Source organism: Rhododendron vialii, chromosome 3a (assembly GCF_030253575.1).
Source record: "Rhododendron vialii isolate Sample 1 chromosome 3a, ASM3025357v1".
In the NCBI taxonomy this organism is placed as follows: Eukaryota; Viridiplantae; Streptophyta; class Magnoliopsida; order Ericales; family Ericaceae; genus Rhododendron; species Rhododendron vialii.
Window position 1 is genome coordinate 12,290,361 of NC_080559.1, and position 15,708 is coordinate 12,306,068.

General features: G+C 37.5%; 2 protein-coding genes and 1 pseudogene across 2 annotated transcripts in view; all 3 read left to right on the plus strand.

Moving 5' to 3' along the window:
• The window catches only part of LOC131321042 (uncharacterized), a 59,953-nt gene that overhangs the window by 14,130 nt on the left and 30,115 nt on the right, over nucleotides 1-15,708 (plus strand). The gene's annotated exons all lie outside the window — the stretch shown is intronic.
• LOC131321037 (dammarenediol II synthase-like) overlaps nucleotides 1-15,708 on the plus strand; it is a 132,703-nt gene that overhangs the window by 3,621 nt on the left and 113,374 nt on the right. The window lies entirely within an intron of this gene.
• LOC131321048 (dammarenediol II synthase-like) lies at nucleotides 1,840-4,781 on the plus strand (annotated as a pseudogene).

The window sequence follows — 15,708 nt, forward strand, 5'->3', positions numbered from 1 at the left end:
TATTTTTATTGTTAACAACCCTAAAAAGAGATTAATAAAAACTAATATCAATTTTCTTGTCAACGAACCTTAAGGGCATCAGCCACAATACCAATTGCTATGCTTGCTTTCATTTTGAGATACATGTTGTTTGTTGATTAAGCTATTATGAAGTATTATTGTTGTGGTTGTAGATTGGACAAATAGGTTTCACAGGGTGGTTACGAGTAGTGACTCATATAAACGATGTTAAGTAAATGGAAATTGGTAAAGTGTTGGAAGTGTGAGTATGTGAATTGTGATTTGAGCCATGGTGATGGCAAGGGTAACCTATGGGGCCCTGTGTTGAAATGGGTTACCTGCGGGGCCCGGTGTTGTGACGCTAACGTATGATACGTCATGGAAAGTTTCTCTTTGAGGAAGAGAATGGGTTCCATGAGACGGTTATAGTTAGTGAGACGTTAATGTATGATACGTCATGGGAAGTTTCTCTTGGAGAAAGAGAATGGGTCCCATGAGACGATTATAGTTAGCGTGGGGTAGTGGATGTCCGACCCTAATGTACGATACGTCATGGGATGACTCGATCCTCCTGTTATGGTCTTAAGTGAGAACATACTCGGTACATAACTTAGATGCGCTCACCTAGGACCCTGGTGCAGGATAAGCAAGAGGAATGGTGGACCCATGAGACGGTTGTAGTTAGTGGATGTGGGAGGAAAGGATCTCGTGGAGATGATCCTTAGATTTCATGTAAGATGATGGATAGTAAAGAAAAAGACGATGTGCTATTGTTCCGTACTTTCTGTATATTATGAATTATTATATCGTTGATCTGCTAATTGTAAGGTAAGGGGGTAGTAGGGTTGGGATTATCTACTGAGTTTCAAAACTCATTATAGTGCCGTTGGGCTGGCGTTTCATGCCAGGTAATCAGGAGACCAAAGAGCAGAATCCGCTGCAAGATGATCCGTACCAGAATGAGGACCTCTCAACTGAGGAAGGGAGTTTGTTGAGCCTTGGAGGCCATACCCTTAGAAGCTCTGTTAATTTGAAGTATTTTTATTTAAATTTTTCATAAGTGTTATCACATTTGTCAAACTCTATTTCATTTTGTTGGTCTGTAAGACTATTAAGTAGGTTTGAATTTGGTATTTGAGGTTTCCGCTGCTAAACTCTATTTAATAAAATTTCATTTCTTATATCTCAGTTTTTATGAATTTTTAAATCAGTTGAAAATGATTTAAATAACGTGTCCGAAAATCGGGGCGTTACACTTTGGCATAGAAAATCCAAACTAGTCCAATGTGTATCTAAGCTATTGGCGCAATGTTTGCTATGTAGAACGATGATGGGGGATGGGGATTCTATATAGAAGGCCACAGCACCATGATCGGTTCGGCACTTAGCTATGTTGCCTTGCGATTGCTAGGAGAAGGGCCCGATGATGGAGAAAATGGGGCAATGACCAAAGGCCGGGAGTGGATTCTTGACAATAGTGGTGCAACTGGAATTCCTTCTTGGGGAAAGATCTATCTTTCAGTATGATGCAACTTTCTTTCAAACTTCAAGGAAAATTTGTGGAAATATGTTCTCTCTTCTTAAGATAAAATTGATGGATTGTTTTGAATCTCTCCTTTTCAGGTGCTAGGTGTGTATGAATGGGTAGGCTGCAATCCTGTGCCTCCAGAGTTCTGGCTTTTTCCTTCATTTTTCCCTTATCATCCAGGTAGCGAAAAGTTGGTTTACTTACTCTTTGTTGAGAGAATCAAATTCATGAGAGTTACGAATTTCTATAGTGTGTCTTTGTACTATTATGTAGCCTGGTCTGATCAACATCTATTTCTTTAATTAGCGATAATGTGGTGCTATTGTCGCACGTCTTACATGCCCATGTCGTATTTGATTGTATGGGAAGAAATACCATGGGCCAATCACTGATCTAGTCAAGGCATTGAGACAAGAAATTCACACCAAGCCATATGAGGAAATCTGCCGGAACAAAGCGCGACATGACTGTTGTAAGGTTGGTAAAATCTATTGTTGATCATTTCTGTCTTACGATTCATGTATAAGTTAGGAAATTACAATTCCGATATGTTTATCGCTACTGCAGGAGGATCTCTACCACCGTCATACCTTTGTACAAGACTTACTTTGGGATGGTCTTCATTACTTGAGCGAGCCAATTATAACCCGTTGGCCCTTCAAAGAGATTAGAGAGAGAGCCATGCAAAAAGCGATTAAGTACATGCGTTATGGAGTAGAGAGCAGCAGATTCATTGCCATAGGATGTGTAGAAAAGGTAATTAAGTCACCTAAACTAGAGAACTTGATTGTAAATCCTATTGAAGTTGTTTCTGTTGCAGAGTTTGCACATGATGTGTTGCTGGGCAGAGGACCCAAATGGTGATGAGTTCAAGTACCATCTAGCTAGAGTTCCGGATTACTTGTGGCTGGCCGAAGATGGAATGAAAATGCAAGTTAGTTTTTTTTATGACAATCTCAATTCTGGTTTCGTCATTCTTCATTTTGAGATTGTCGCTTATAATGTAATCTCGATGTTCCATTCAGGCTCAATTGTCAATTAATCCGGTTGTTTCATTGCAGAGTTTTGGTAGTCAGCTATGGGATTGTGCTTTAGCAACTCAAGCAATTATTGCCAGCAATATGGTAGATGAATACGGCGATTCGCTAAAGAAAGCACATTTTTACATCAAAGAATCACAGGTTCTTTTCTACCATCTGATATGCATGTCTGTGTACATACACAAACACAAACACAATTACATACGTATGGTTAAGTTTAGTGAAATTTCATTTAGCTGTTTATACTGTTAAATTGAAGGTCAAAGAAAATCCAGCTGGGGATTTCAAGAGTATGTATCGGCACTTTACTAAAGGATCGTGGACTTTCTTGGATCAAGACCATGGTTGGGGGGTTTCGGATTGCACAGCAGAATCGTTTAAGGTAATCTACATCTGTATTCATTAGCACATATTTGGAGCAATTAAGAAATTAATTGTTCGCCGTAACCAAATTTTTTTCTTTTGCATGCAGTGTCTACTCTTGCTTTCTCAAATGCCTTCTGAAATTGCTGGAGAAAAAGCTGATGTCGAGCGATTGCACGATGCTGTGAATGGGTTGCTTTACTTACAGGTACTACATAGATCATATTATTCATTGCTATTTATAAACTTACTTCACAACTTGGTAATTCATAACTTAACTAACTGAATTATCTAACTTCTCTCTCCACTTAGAGCCCCCAATTCCACAACCATATTTACAGGTAATTTTTTGGTTCTACAAAGAGTTATTGTCGCACAAGCCTCCTTTTACACTCTTATTAAAGAAGTTCTAAAACAAGCCATGTCTTTTCTTTCTTTGTTCACTTTTAAATAGTGACACACCGATGAAACAATGTGATGGTTTGTCAAATCCTTTTTACAACTTTTTAAACTTCTCAGGATTTCAATCCTTCGGAAATATTTGCTGACATTGTGGTCGAGAAAGAGTAAGAACTTAAACCTTTATTATCGTCGTCATATAGTTTATAAACAATGGCTGGTCCATATAACTAACAATATGATCCTTCTTAGGCATGTTGAGTGCACTACTTCGATAATCCAGGCTCTTGTGACATTCAAACGCTTGCACCCAGGCCATAGAGAGAAAGAAATAGAAACCTCAGTGGCGAAAGCAATTCGTTTTCTAGAAGAGATACAATGGCCTGATGGTTCTTGGTGAGTTTCAACTGCTTTCTTTTGGACTCATTTGTGCAAATAGAGATACTTTGGGAACAAATAGGAAAACGACTCAAATGTGTACAACCCTGTTGGCAGGTACGAATACTGGGGAATTTGTTTCATCTACGGCACATTTTTTGCTCTTGGGGGGTTTGCTTCGGTTGGAAAGACATACAACAACAGTGAAGCAGTCCGCAGAGTTGTTGGATTTTTGCTTTCAACACAAAACGAAGAAGGGGGTTGGGGTGAAAGCCTTGAATCATGCCCATCTATGGTAACTCCAACACCTAGGTTAATTATGGATCTGATGATATCCTTGGACTAAAAAGTTGAAATTGCTAGCTTAATGAAGAAGGGGGTTGGGCAACCAATGATATGGTGCACGATTCTTGATAAAAATTTCTTGCTCATGTTTAGCGTTTATGTGATACAGAAGTATCAACCGTTGGAAGGGAATCGAACGAATCTGGTACAAACATCATGGGCTATCCTGGGACTTCTTTATGGCGGACAAGTTAGTGATCTTAACATCCGAAGTGTTAAATTGCTAGCTTATTCGATCACATTTCATAAGAAAATAAGTTATAGAATGGAGTACTGCAAGTATTTAATTTGCGTCTTCTTTATTAATGTCATCATATATATATTTCCAGGCTCAAAGAGATACGAGACCGCTACATAAAGCAGCAAGGATTTTAATAAACGCGCAAATGGTCGATGGTGATTTCCCTCAGCAGGTAATTTTCATGCCAAGATAGTTTGTGAAACAATACCAAATTAAGTTTGTGTTGTAGTACAAAAATTATTATCTTGTTTTCTATTCTCTTTGTTTGTTTGTTTTTGTTCACCATAAAACAGGAAATTACCGGTTGTGTCATGAAGAACTGCATGTTACATTATGCACAATACAAGAACATATTCCCAACGTGGGCGCTCGGAGAATATCGGAAATGTGTTTGGCCATCTTCTTAGAAAGTATAAACTCAGGCTCGAAGACCGAGATTCCACGAATGAAAGCACAGTTCATCTTTTACTATGTAACAACAATAAGCCATCAAAAAAGAGAGAATTATTATTTCCTCTTTTATGTTGACATGAAGATACTATTAAGGAACAATAATGCTTGGGGTACCTTAATTACTAACACTCATTGCAGCATGATGGCTTTATTTTCGTATCAAAAATAATTAATAAAACAGAATAATTACTACTACCTAAAAGATAGCGGTAAGTACTCTGAGTATTGTCCTCAGGGATTACGAAAGCTAAGTTGCGATTGCATCCATTGATTTCTAAATTAATTTGGAAAGAGATTTGATTGTTTGATTTCTAAAATTTTGAAAACTAAATTATCATAAAGCAATTAAAAAGTAGAGAGAGTTTATGAGAGAAAAGATCAAGGGTTTCGAGTCTACTCGACCCGTTGCAACAATATTTATGCGATGACAAAGGTTAATTACTCAAATCAATCCGAATATCGTTTGGATTCGTTGGTCCACACAATATCGCCTAAATATACTTATGAATCACCGAATAGCATGAGGTATCGCCGCCTAGCACGAACCGTCTTACTAGTACGACCCTTCTCTATGGCACGGATCGTCTAATAGCACGGCGCGTCTTAGGGAGCATAACTCATCTTACTCAGTTATTACAAATAATTAAGAAGCGTTGTATGAACGTACATAAAAATCTAGAAAATCTTGCACAAGATTTGATAAAGAAAATGAATACCGCAAATACCTCAAGTCAAACAACCACGATTCGAATAATAAAAACACTAAATCAAAACAAAAACATCGTTATTCAGAATTCAAGCTTCATCTACGCCCTAGAAAAGGAATTTAGCCGGCCATCAGAAAGTTGGTCTTCGCAGCCTCTGATTCCTTCTGTTCCCAGCCGTAGTGCCCGGTCTCTCCTCTGCAATGCGTGGCTCTCCTTTTAATATTCATGTTACTGTAGCCGACTTAAGAAAAACCCGCGGTCTCGTACGTGTAAAGCTGTGGGCCATGCCCATTGCCGACAATGACGTGGGCCTCCTTTCACTTGGCCCAACTATCAGACAAAATCCAAAGTCTTTGGGCCCACCAAAAAATATGAAGCACTTGTATTGTTTTACTGTCACAAGACCACGCGCAGAATAGGAGCATTTTTAAGGCCTATTAAAATGTTAGAACCTCACAACACCTACAATACACAAATTAAGTATTAAGCTCCGAGTAACAATATAGATGGACTTAACAAAGATAAATTAAGGAGCGCGTATGTGAACATTTACGCGTCTATCACAACACGAAATTGGGGATTTATAAGTCAAATGTACAATTTTATGAGCGGTCTGTGGTTCGTGCCCTTCCTCGCGACAAGTTTTTTCTGCTTCCAGTTCACCCGAAGAAAGTCACCAAAACACAAAATACTATGTGCTTCTAGAGCTAATTTACCGAAATTGGCATCATAAGGAAAAAAAAATTGAGAGCTGAGTGAATGTTTAATATGTTAGAAAATCTACGTTTACCTTTTGTGATGAACAAATAAATTTAACATTAAAATCAGAACTCAAAATTTTTCTGCTGGGGGAAGGGCATCCTCTGTCCTCCTATCTCCTCGCTCCGGGCGCCCCCTCCTTCCCCCTTCCTCTCTTCTCTCTTCTCTCCCCCTCTTCTTTTTTCTTCTCTTCCCCTTTCCCTAGCCTTTCTGCTGCTTTCTTCTCACCGTCGTCCTCTCTGTTTTGTCGCCCACCAGTTACCACTCTTGGTGTAACTGGTTGGTTTAATGGCAAGGTGCAGTTCGGGCTTTGCTTTTTTAGGTGTTTTGGGCTTTGGCCCTTAGGTGTTTTTGGATTTTGTCCCAACATGTGGTTTTTTTTTTTTTTCCATCAAACCTTTGGTTGGATATTCCTCCCCTCTCCCCCCAACTTGATATATCATTTATCAAGTTTTTCTTAATAAAATTATTGTCGATAAAAAAAAATTGAAAATCAATGGAATTAAAATAATGATCAAGGCAAGTTTTGCACTCTATACTTAAAGACAGATTCATCCCTACTATGGTGTTTATTGTTACATGGACGTCTACCTCCTCAGAAGTAGCACTACATTTGATGGGTGTGTCACCAAACTTGTGTGTTGTAGTACTCTCTCAGATAATAAATCTCTGACTCAACAAAAGTATTGGAAAATCAACCTTTTTGAATTGATTAAGGCTTCGTTTGTTTGGACGTAAAATATTTTCTGATAAAATGTTTTACCTATTTTTCGGTGGTTGGTTGCGTAAAAAATGATGAAAATATTTAATATGTAAAACATTTTCCATTAATTGGATGAAAATGGCTTACCCTTAAATCTTCCGTAAGTTATTTTTCAAAATGAACCCACTGTCTTCTACTACAATTTTCACTGTTCAATTTTCTCGACCGTCCGTCCTGATCCACGTTCAATTCCAATATTCTCAGATCTCTCCACCGTTTAAGCCCTACACTATTTTGTCGATTTCTGAAAATATTTTTCAAGTGCCAACCAAGTACTGAAAAATAAAAGTTTGATGTTTGTTTTTTGAAAAAACATTTTACGTGTAAAACATTTTACATCGAATCAAACGAAGCCTAAGATTGAATGAGACATGATATTTATAGACCAACCAATGATTATTCGGTATAGTCACCAAAGAGGAAGGGACACATTTGTTCATAAAAGAAGCCAGAGCCGGCTTATAGCCAAGGCGAGGGAAGCGGGCGCTTCTGGCCTCCGAAAAAAATTTAAAACGAGGGCCTCCAAATTTTTAGAATTCCTATATATATATATATATACAGATTCAATCAGGTAAGGGCGCCCTTACCTTGTTAAGGTAAGGACCTCCCATTTTCCGATCGAATTTCGATGATCCGAGCCGCTCAATGTGTTTAGAACGTGATTTTAAGGGTACTCGCAAGAAATTGGCAAAAAAAATGACCGGAAAGGGCTTTATCCGAGCAGTTTTTGTTTATTTTTTATCGAACGGTTCAAATAAAAACTGCTCGAATGAAGCCCTTCCTAATCTTTTTTTTTGTTGATTTCTCGCGGGTACCCTTAAAATCATGTTCTGAACACATTGAGCGGCTCGGATCATTGAAATTCGATCGGGAAAAGGGAGAAAAGGGGAAGCCCTTACCTTAATAAGGTAAGGGCGCCCTTACCTTGTTAAGGTAAGGACCTCCCATTTTCCGATCGAATTTCGATGATCCGAGCCGCTCAATGTGTTCAGAACGTGATTTTAAGGGTACTCGGAAGAAATTGGCAAAAAAAATGACCGGAAAGGGCTTTATCCAAGCAGTTTTTGTTTATTTTTTATCGAACGGTTCAAATAAAAACTGCTCGAATGAAGCCCTTCCTAATCTTTTTTTTTGCTGATTTCTCGCGGGTACCCTTAAAATCATGTTCTGAACACATTGAGCGGCTCGGATCATTGAAATTCGATCGGGAAAAGGGAGAAAAGGGGAAGCCCTTACCTTAATAAGGTAAGGGCGCCCTTACTTGAAGGGTACTGTATATATATATATATATATATATATATATATATATGTCTGGTCAAAAAAAATTACACTAGCCTCCTTTACACAAAATACGCCCAATTGAAATTTAAGAGCCACAAAATAGGCCCAAATTGTGGACTACACCGATTACAGTTGCATCGGGGGAAAGAAGCTTTTCAAAGTTGAAATTGATCAAAAATTATCTTCGGTCAACCATGTCTCAAGAAAGATTAAATGGATTGGCTATGTTGTCTATCGAGAAGGAATTGGAGAAGAAGCTTAACTATGGAGACTTAATCAATGCGTTTGCAGCAAAAAGTGCGAGAAAAATAATTTTCAAATGATGGATTTTGAGGTATGATAAATTTTTTGTATTGGTTTTTTTTTATTTTTTATGACTCTTTGTAGACCACCTTTATATGAAAAGTATAGGGTGGCCTCATTCAAGAGGTTCGCTTTCGGCCTCCAAAACTTATGAGCTGGCCCTGAAAGAAGCGCCCGTTTACAGTGAACATGTGTCTGAAAGAAGCACCAAAAATACTTCAAGTCAACAAGCTCAAGAAACAGAACAGAACAGAACAAACCTTTCTTTTCAAAAACCAACGAAAAAACGCAACCAAAGTTGTTGTGACTTTTGATCCACTTCAAATCAATGATTGGTGAAGACCGCTTTTTTAGAACTCATGTTCACAAGTATATAGACTCGTATATTGAAGATCCTCTTATGTGGTGGTGGTTTTTGCATGTTGGAGCTTACTCTACCCTGCCGTCTGGGTGATTTCGTATGGACTGGTCCCTTAAAAGTTGATATCACGTGAGAGAATTCGAATTTAAAATCTAAAAAACAAGTGAATCCCTGAGTCTCATGTCTTAACCACCATGTCAACCCAAAGGATTGAGTAGCCTACTATGTCATGGCTATGTTTCAGTATAGGACTTCTATATTCTCTTCCAAAATACTATTACAACCTGGCTGGGATGCCTTAGCCCCATTCCGCTAAGAAAAAAATTTATTTTTTGAATTAAAAGTAATATATTAGGAGAGTTATTCTTTTCTATTAGTTCTTCTATCTTTAGTACCAAATCAAAGAACCAAACCATACATATACAGATATTTAAAACGATGAATTCAGAATCGATTAATCCTAGAAATGATTATTCGGATGTATCATGGAAATTCTTTGAAAGAAAAGAATCAATGCAATTTTTATGGGGTGGAACAAAATATCTCTCATTTCTCCTTCGAATCGATTCTGCCTTTTGGTTTCCAAATGAATGTTGTTATGTTGTTGCCTTAAAGGGTGAATTAATAATGACTTGTCTCGTAAAACAAAAAATAAGAACCTTAGCGAAACGGGAAATTCATGGAGTTCATTTCAAAAAAAAAAAAATGCCTTACACAACTATTTCAGGGGTTATTGTGTGAATTATATGACCCAGACAAGCTAGAGTGATAATATTAATGACTATTTCATCTGCATAAGCATGCATAATTAATTAACCACTAAGAGTTTGTGTCAAATCAAGAACTAATCAATTCGTGCAGTTTAGTTCTCTAAGAGTTTGTCTCGCATACATTTAGTAACAGACCGGTTTGTCTTTTCTCAAGTCGAGGATATTCTTTACCCAATAGTTCCGCTTTCAAACTCGTACAATCTGATAGTCATGCATTTCATTGTTGATCGTCATCACAACAACCTTTGAATCGGTTTCAATCTCAATTTTATTCATTCCGAGGCCAAGATATTCTCGAATGTCTCTGTTAATATCCAATAGCTCTCTGCCAGCAAGTTCCAACAATGTGTGATATATATATATATATATATATATATATATATATATATATATATATATATATATTAGTCTGGTTCTCTTAAGGGATTCCGCACGGGCTTACCGTGCGGGACTCCCATTTTCCGATCTAATTGGGACGATCCGAGCCGCTCAAAATGATCAGAAAGTGATTTTAAGGGTTCCCACAAGAAATCAGCAAAAAAAATGATCGGGAAGGGCTTGATCCGAGCAGTTTTTTATTGAACAGTTCAGAAAAAACTGCTCGGATCAAGCCCTTTCCGATCATTTTTTTTTGCTGCTTCCTCGCGGGGACCCTTAAAATCACGTTCTGAACACATTGAGCGGCTCGGATTCGATCGGGAAAAGGGAGGTCCACACAGTAGACTGGTAAGGGATCCCTCACTGGATCCGTGGTGTGTGTGTATATATATATATATATATATCCAATAGCTCACTTACCATCAAACCACAGTGGTAAGTGAAGTGCGATTGTTGCTTCCTTTGTACTTTCACGCATTTGGACAGGGTTGGAGCCCTCCTTCCTTCTTCCTCTCTAACATCTAACAATACTAACTTGCTGATGATTTGAAAAAAAAAGACTACCATCAGACCCAGTGATCTTCACATAAAGAGGTCTTCAACTGTAGTTTTTCAAAATCAATCCAGTTGAAAGCAAAATGCTATTTAATTTGCACTAATTAATGTAGCTTGACAAAAAAAAATTACTTTCAGTTCTCAAATGAAAGAGCAAGCTGTATCCAGTTGAAAGCAAAATGCTAATTGTCACCTATTGGGTCAAAGTCAGACAAGTGTGTACTTTTTTGAGATGGGGGTTAATTAAGTACAATTGCTTAAAGGGCCAATCTGGGAATTCTTTTAGCACCAAGTGGCAACTCTTTCCTTTGAATACTGGACAAGAATTAATTTCTTATGCACCCACGAATCTTCCCAAATCTGAGGACCCAATTATAACAAACTAAAGAATTTTGTTTTTAATGGAGTGTGGCCTAATCTCCAGAAACTACAATAATTAAGGTCAATTCGGCAAATGTTGATTATCTGCATGCTTGTTTTTTGGGTTTATAAAGTTTAATTGTGATGGAGCATTTTCCTCCTCCGGCAGCTTAGCTGCCTTCAGCATTATTGCCAGGGATAGTGGTGGAGTAGCTCGGTTGTGAAGGGTTGGTAAAATTGTAAGGGTCTCTTCTGCCATTTTAATTGAAGCTTGGGCATTGAGAATCGCGTCTGGGGTTGCGGTGGATATGGGATGGGCTATTGATAATCCCATTTTTGAAACAGATTGCCAGGTGATAATTAACTGCTTTAATGGACTTAATTAACTACTTTAATGGACTTAATTCCGATTGTCAATGGGAGATAAGGGTTATGGATAGAAGACATCCAGATTTGGGTGTCTACGAGGAGCTGGTCTTTCACTTGGTGCTGCCCCGCGAGAAGAACAAGGCCGCCCATTGGCCTGCCTCTAATAGTCTGAATAAGAGTTTTCTTTGTCGACACTCAAATTGTATTCCGTCTGGTTTAGATGCTCTCATTGCTAGAGATTTGTCATCTTAGTTCTCAAACTTGTATCACTTGACCACTTCAAAAATAAGAATAAGAATAAGAATTGTACGAATTTTTTAATTATATTTATTCATGTGAATTTATGCATAAGAGTAATGTAATGATTTCACACAAAATATGCTAATGTTATGACCTAAATCAACACCGGAAAAAAATGTGACGATAAGATAGAGAGTGGGAAAATTAAATTACTGCACCTTATATGTACAAACCAATAAAAATATTCATATACAAAGTACTACTAAATGGGAAACAATTTTGGCAATCCTTTTTTCTTGTATATATATATATTAATCCTTATATTGTTCCTTGAAGGAAAAATTAGTCATAAGGACGATAAAATAGTTTTTATTTAAATGAAGGACACTAGCAAAATTATTTTCAGTGGAGGTCTTTTAATTTTTTGAGTTTTTTTAGCTATAAGGCCAAAATATATTTAGGCACTTTCATGGAATTTTATGATGCACTTTTCTATTATAAGATTTTAGTGATTTTTAGGCACTTTCATAGAATATCTAGGGTTTTGGATAGATTACCAAAATCTGTTTCCTAACAATTACGCAAAAAAGAGAGGTGAAGGTGAGATGAGATGAAATCTTCAAAAAAGAGCAAAACAGTAAAAAGGGTGGGATGAGCTGTGTACAACTCAACAGCGTGGTCCGTACACTGCTTTTTCCATACTCCACCGGTCACTCCCCCCACCAATGGGGTCCAATCCCTTCTGTGTCGAAAACTCCAGACCCTTTGTTTTGGTATTTGAATTTTGAATTTTGGGTAATAAGTGGAGAGAAATAGAAAGAGAAATAAGAGTACTGATTAAGAAAAAATTTATTGGGGACCGTTCGCAGTGAGAGAATCCAAAATCTAAAATCCCCAAACGAACATGGTCCCAATGCCTCTAGGCCGAGTGGGCATCACGTGGAGCCCGCGTAGCGCATCCGGAAAGTTTATTTTGGTTTTGGACAGCTCAAATTTGAAGAGAAAAAAGAGAGAGAAAGAGGAGAGAGAGTGATGGGGTAAGAGGAGAGAGATGGTTTCAATCTGGACCGTCCAACACACTTTTAGATGGCCCGGATGTGTTGCTCGAACACCATGCGGGTACCGTCACGTAATACCCACCCTGTACCCAAAAATTACTCGTGCCGAAGTGTTTTTTGGTCATTTAATTAAATTAATTGTGTAGTTTTGTGTGTCTGTCGATAGTGTACAAACAAATTCCCAAAGAGTAGAGTTGAAAGGAGCCTCCACAATATATCTTGTGCAGTATATGAAGCATTGAGATGAGCCCCATTCTTTCATCTTCTTCTTCTTCTCTCTCTCTCTCTCTCTTTCTCTCTCTGTTGCAGAAGAAAAAACAAAAGAGAAACCAGAAGGTAAAGCCAAGTTCCTCAACAAATTCGAGAGTAAAAATCGAAACCCATGTTTTGTATTAGTCCAACTTACGAGGGTTATTCTCTATATTTGTTTTTGTTTTGGTATTACAGAGGCGGCTCTAGAACCATGGTTGCATGGTCACTTGAACACCCTTAGGAATTTTTTTTGGTTAGAATACATGTAGTAACTTTGGTTTAGTTATGTTTTGAACATCCAATCCTAATAGTTTTGAACACCTAAATCCAAAATAATTGAACACCCAACACAAAAATAATTGAACACTGAGCTACAACCCAATTACAGCCCAATAATCCAGGTAATTCGTATTTGAACACCTAACGCATTACCTCAAATAAAACTCACAATCATAGTAAAAAAAATTGAAAAAAAGAAAGAGAAGGAAGAATACATTGGTGTAACTATCATACTTTGCGTTCTCTCTCCATGTCTATATATTGTAGATAGTCTAAATGTGTTAATTTCTTGTTCATGACATTGACTGCTTTTTCCTGTTTGGTTAGCTTATAAAATTAAGGACAAAGCTTAAAAAAAATCAAATACACTTCAAAACCCAGTTATCTTGAACAATATTCCTTCAAATTCAGGACTATGATAGAATCCACAATTTCTTTCAAAGGGGTATTAATGGATTAAGATGTTGGTTTAATGTTTGCACAAATATGATAACTCGTTTAGGACAGAATTAAAATCTTACTCCCTCCATTCTCATAACACCATCCACTATGCAATACAAGAACTTTAGAAAAAAATAAATTTCCTTTTTACAAATACATACATGCATACATACATACATATATATATATATATATATATATACAGGATCCGGTGGGGGATCCCAACAAAATGCGGGACTCCCCTTCCCGGTTGAATTTCGATGATCCGAACCGTTCAAAGTGATCAGAACGTGATTTTAAGGGTCCCGGCAAGAAATCAGCAAAAAAATGACCTGGAAGGACTTCATCCGAGCAGTTTTTATTGAACGGTTCAAAAAAATTGCTCAATTGAAGCCCTTCCCGGTCATTTTTTTTGTTGATTTCTCGCGGGGACCCTTAAAATCACGTTCTGCACACATTGAACGGTTCGGATTTTCAAAATTTGGTCGGGAAATGAAAATCTCACATTTTAACAAAGTGAGAGATCCCTCACTTGATCCATGGTGTGTGTGTGTGTGTGTGTGTGTGTGTATGTATATATATATATATATATATATATATATATATATATACATACAGATTCAATCAGGTAAGGGCGCCCTTACCTTGTTAAGGTAAGAACCTCCCATTTTCCGATCGAATTTCGATTATCCGAGCCGCTCAATGTGTTTAGAACGTGATTTTCAAGGTACTCGCAAGAAATCGGCAAAAAAAATGACCTGGAAGGGCTTTATCCGAGCAGTTTTTGTTTATTTTTTATCGAACGGTTCAAATAAAAACTATTCTAATGAAGCCCTTTCTAATATTTTTTTTTGCTGATTTTTCGTGGGTACTCTTAAAATCACGTTCTGAACACATTGAGCGGCTCGGATCATTGAAATTCGATTGGGAAAAGGGAGAAAAAGGGAAGCCCTTACCTTAATTAGGTAAGGGCACCCTTACCTGAAGAGGACTGTATATATATATATATATATATATATATATATATATATATATATATATATATATATATATTTAAGTTTTCATTTTGCGTAGTAGTGTAGTAGATAATTTTCTAAGAATAGAGCTTATGTTTTTTTGACCGCGCTATTCATACTGATATATGAATTTGTGCATATATTGTTGGTTATAGATCAACTAATAGAGTTAAGGTAATTTTCTGAACACCCTACTAAAAATTTCTGGAGCTGCCACTACTTGGTAACTTCAATCCTACCCGAGATTTCGCTTTATTTCCCCCATAGCTGTGTTCAGTTGGTGAGAAAACTGAAGAAAAGAACGGAAAATAATTTTGCAATAAATGTGGACTGCTTTTGGCGCCTACAATACTGAAGAAAAGAACGGAAAGTAATTTGGCAATAAATGTGGACTGCTTTTGGCGCCTACAATACTTAGTATTCCGTATTTCATCTGCATAAGCATTCATAGCCAGTCCTCTAGCATAGTAGGAGCAGTTACTCCTAAAATATAAAACCATGGGCCTGATGATTCAATAGGGATTTTTGTGGTATATATTTTTATTAATGATGCTTCAATTTTAACGTAAAGTTATTAGTAATTTTATGAACAAAATAAAGTGCCATCAGTAAAAAGTGGAGCGTGAATATCAACTTCCTTCAATAGTGTGTTAAATCAATAAAAAATTTCAGTGTCGGGTGAGTACGACGTGGTGCCCGTTTGGCGCATCCGAACAATCCATTGTATTTTTGGACGGTTCGAATTTGAAGAGAGAAGAATGAGAGAAAAAGTGTTTGGGTGAGATGAGAGAAAGAGTTTCAATCCAAGCCGTGCAAAAGTGTATTGGACAGTTCAGATGTGCTGAGCGGGTACCAAAAAGTCTTCAACTATAGTTTCTGAAAATCGAAAAAAATTATTGTACCACTCCCTTTCAGTTCTCAAATCAGCACCAAGTGGGCCACCCTCTCCCACCACCTCCAAATGTTGCATCCCACTCCTCCCTCGCTACTATAAATACACCCCTCTCTCCAATCCGAAAAACACAGCCCACAAACATCACCACCACCACTGCATTCAGAGAGGAGAAGA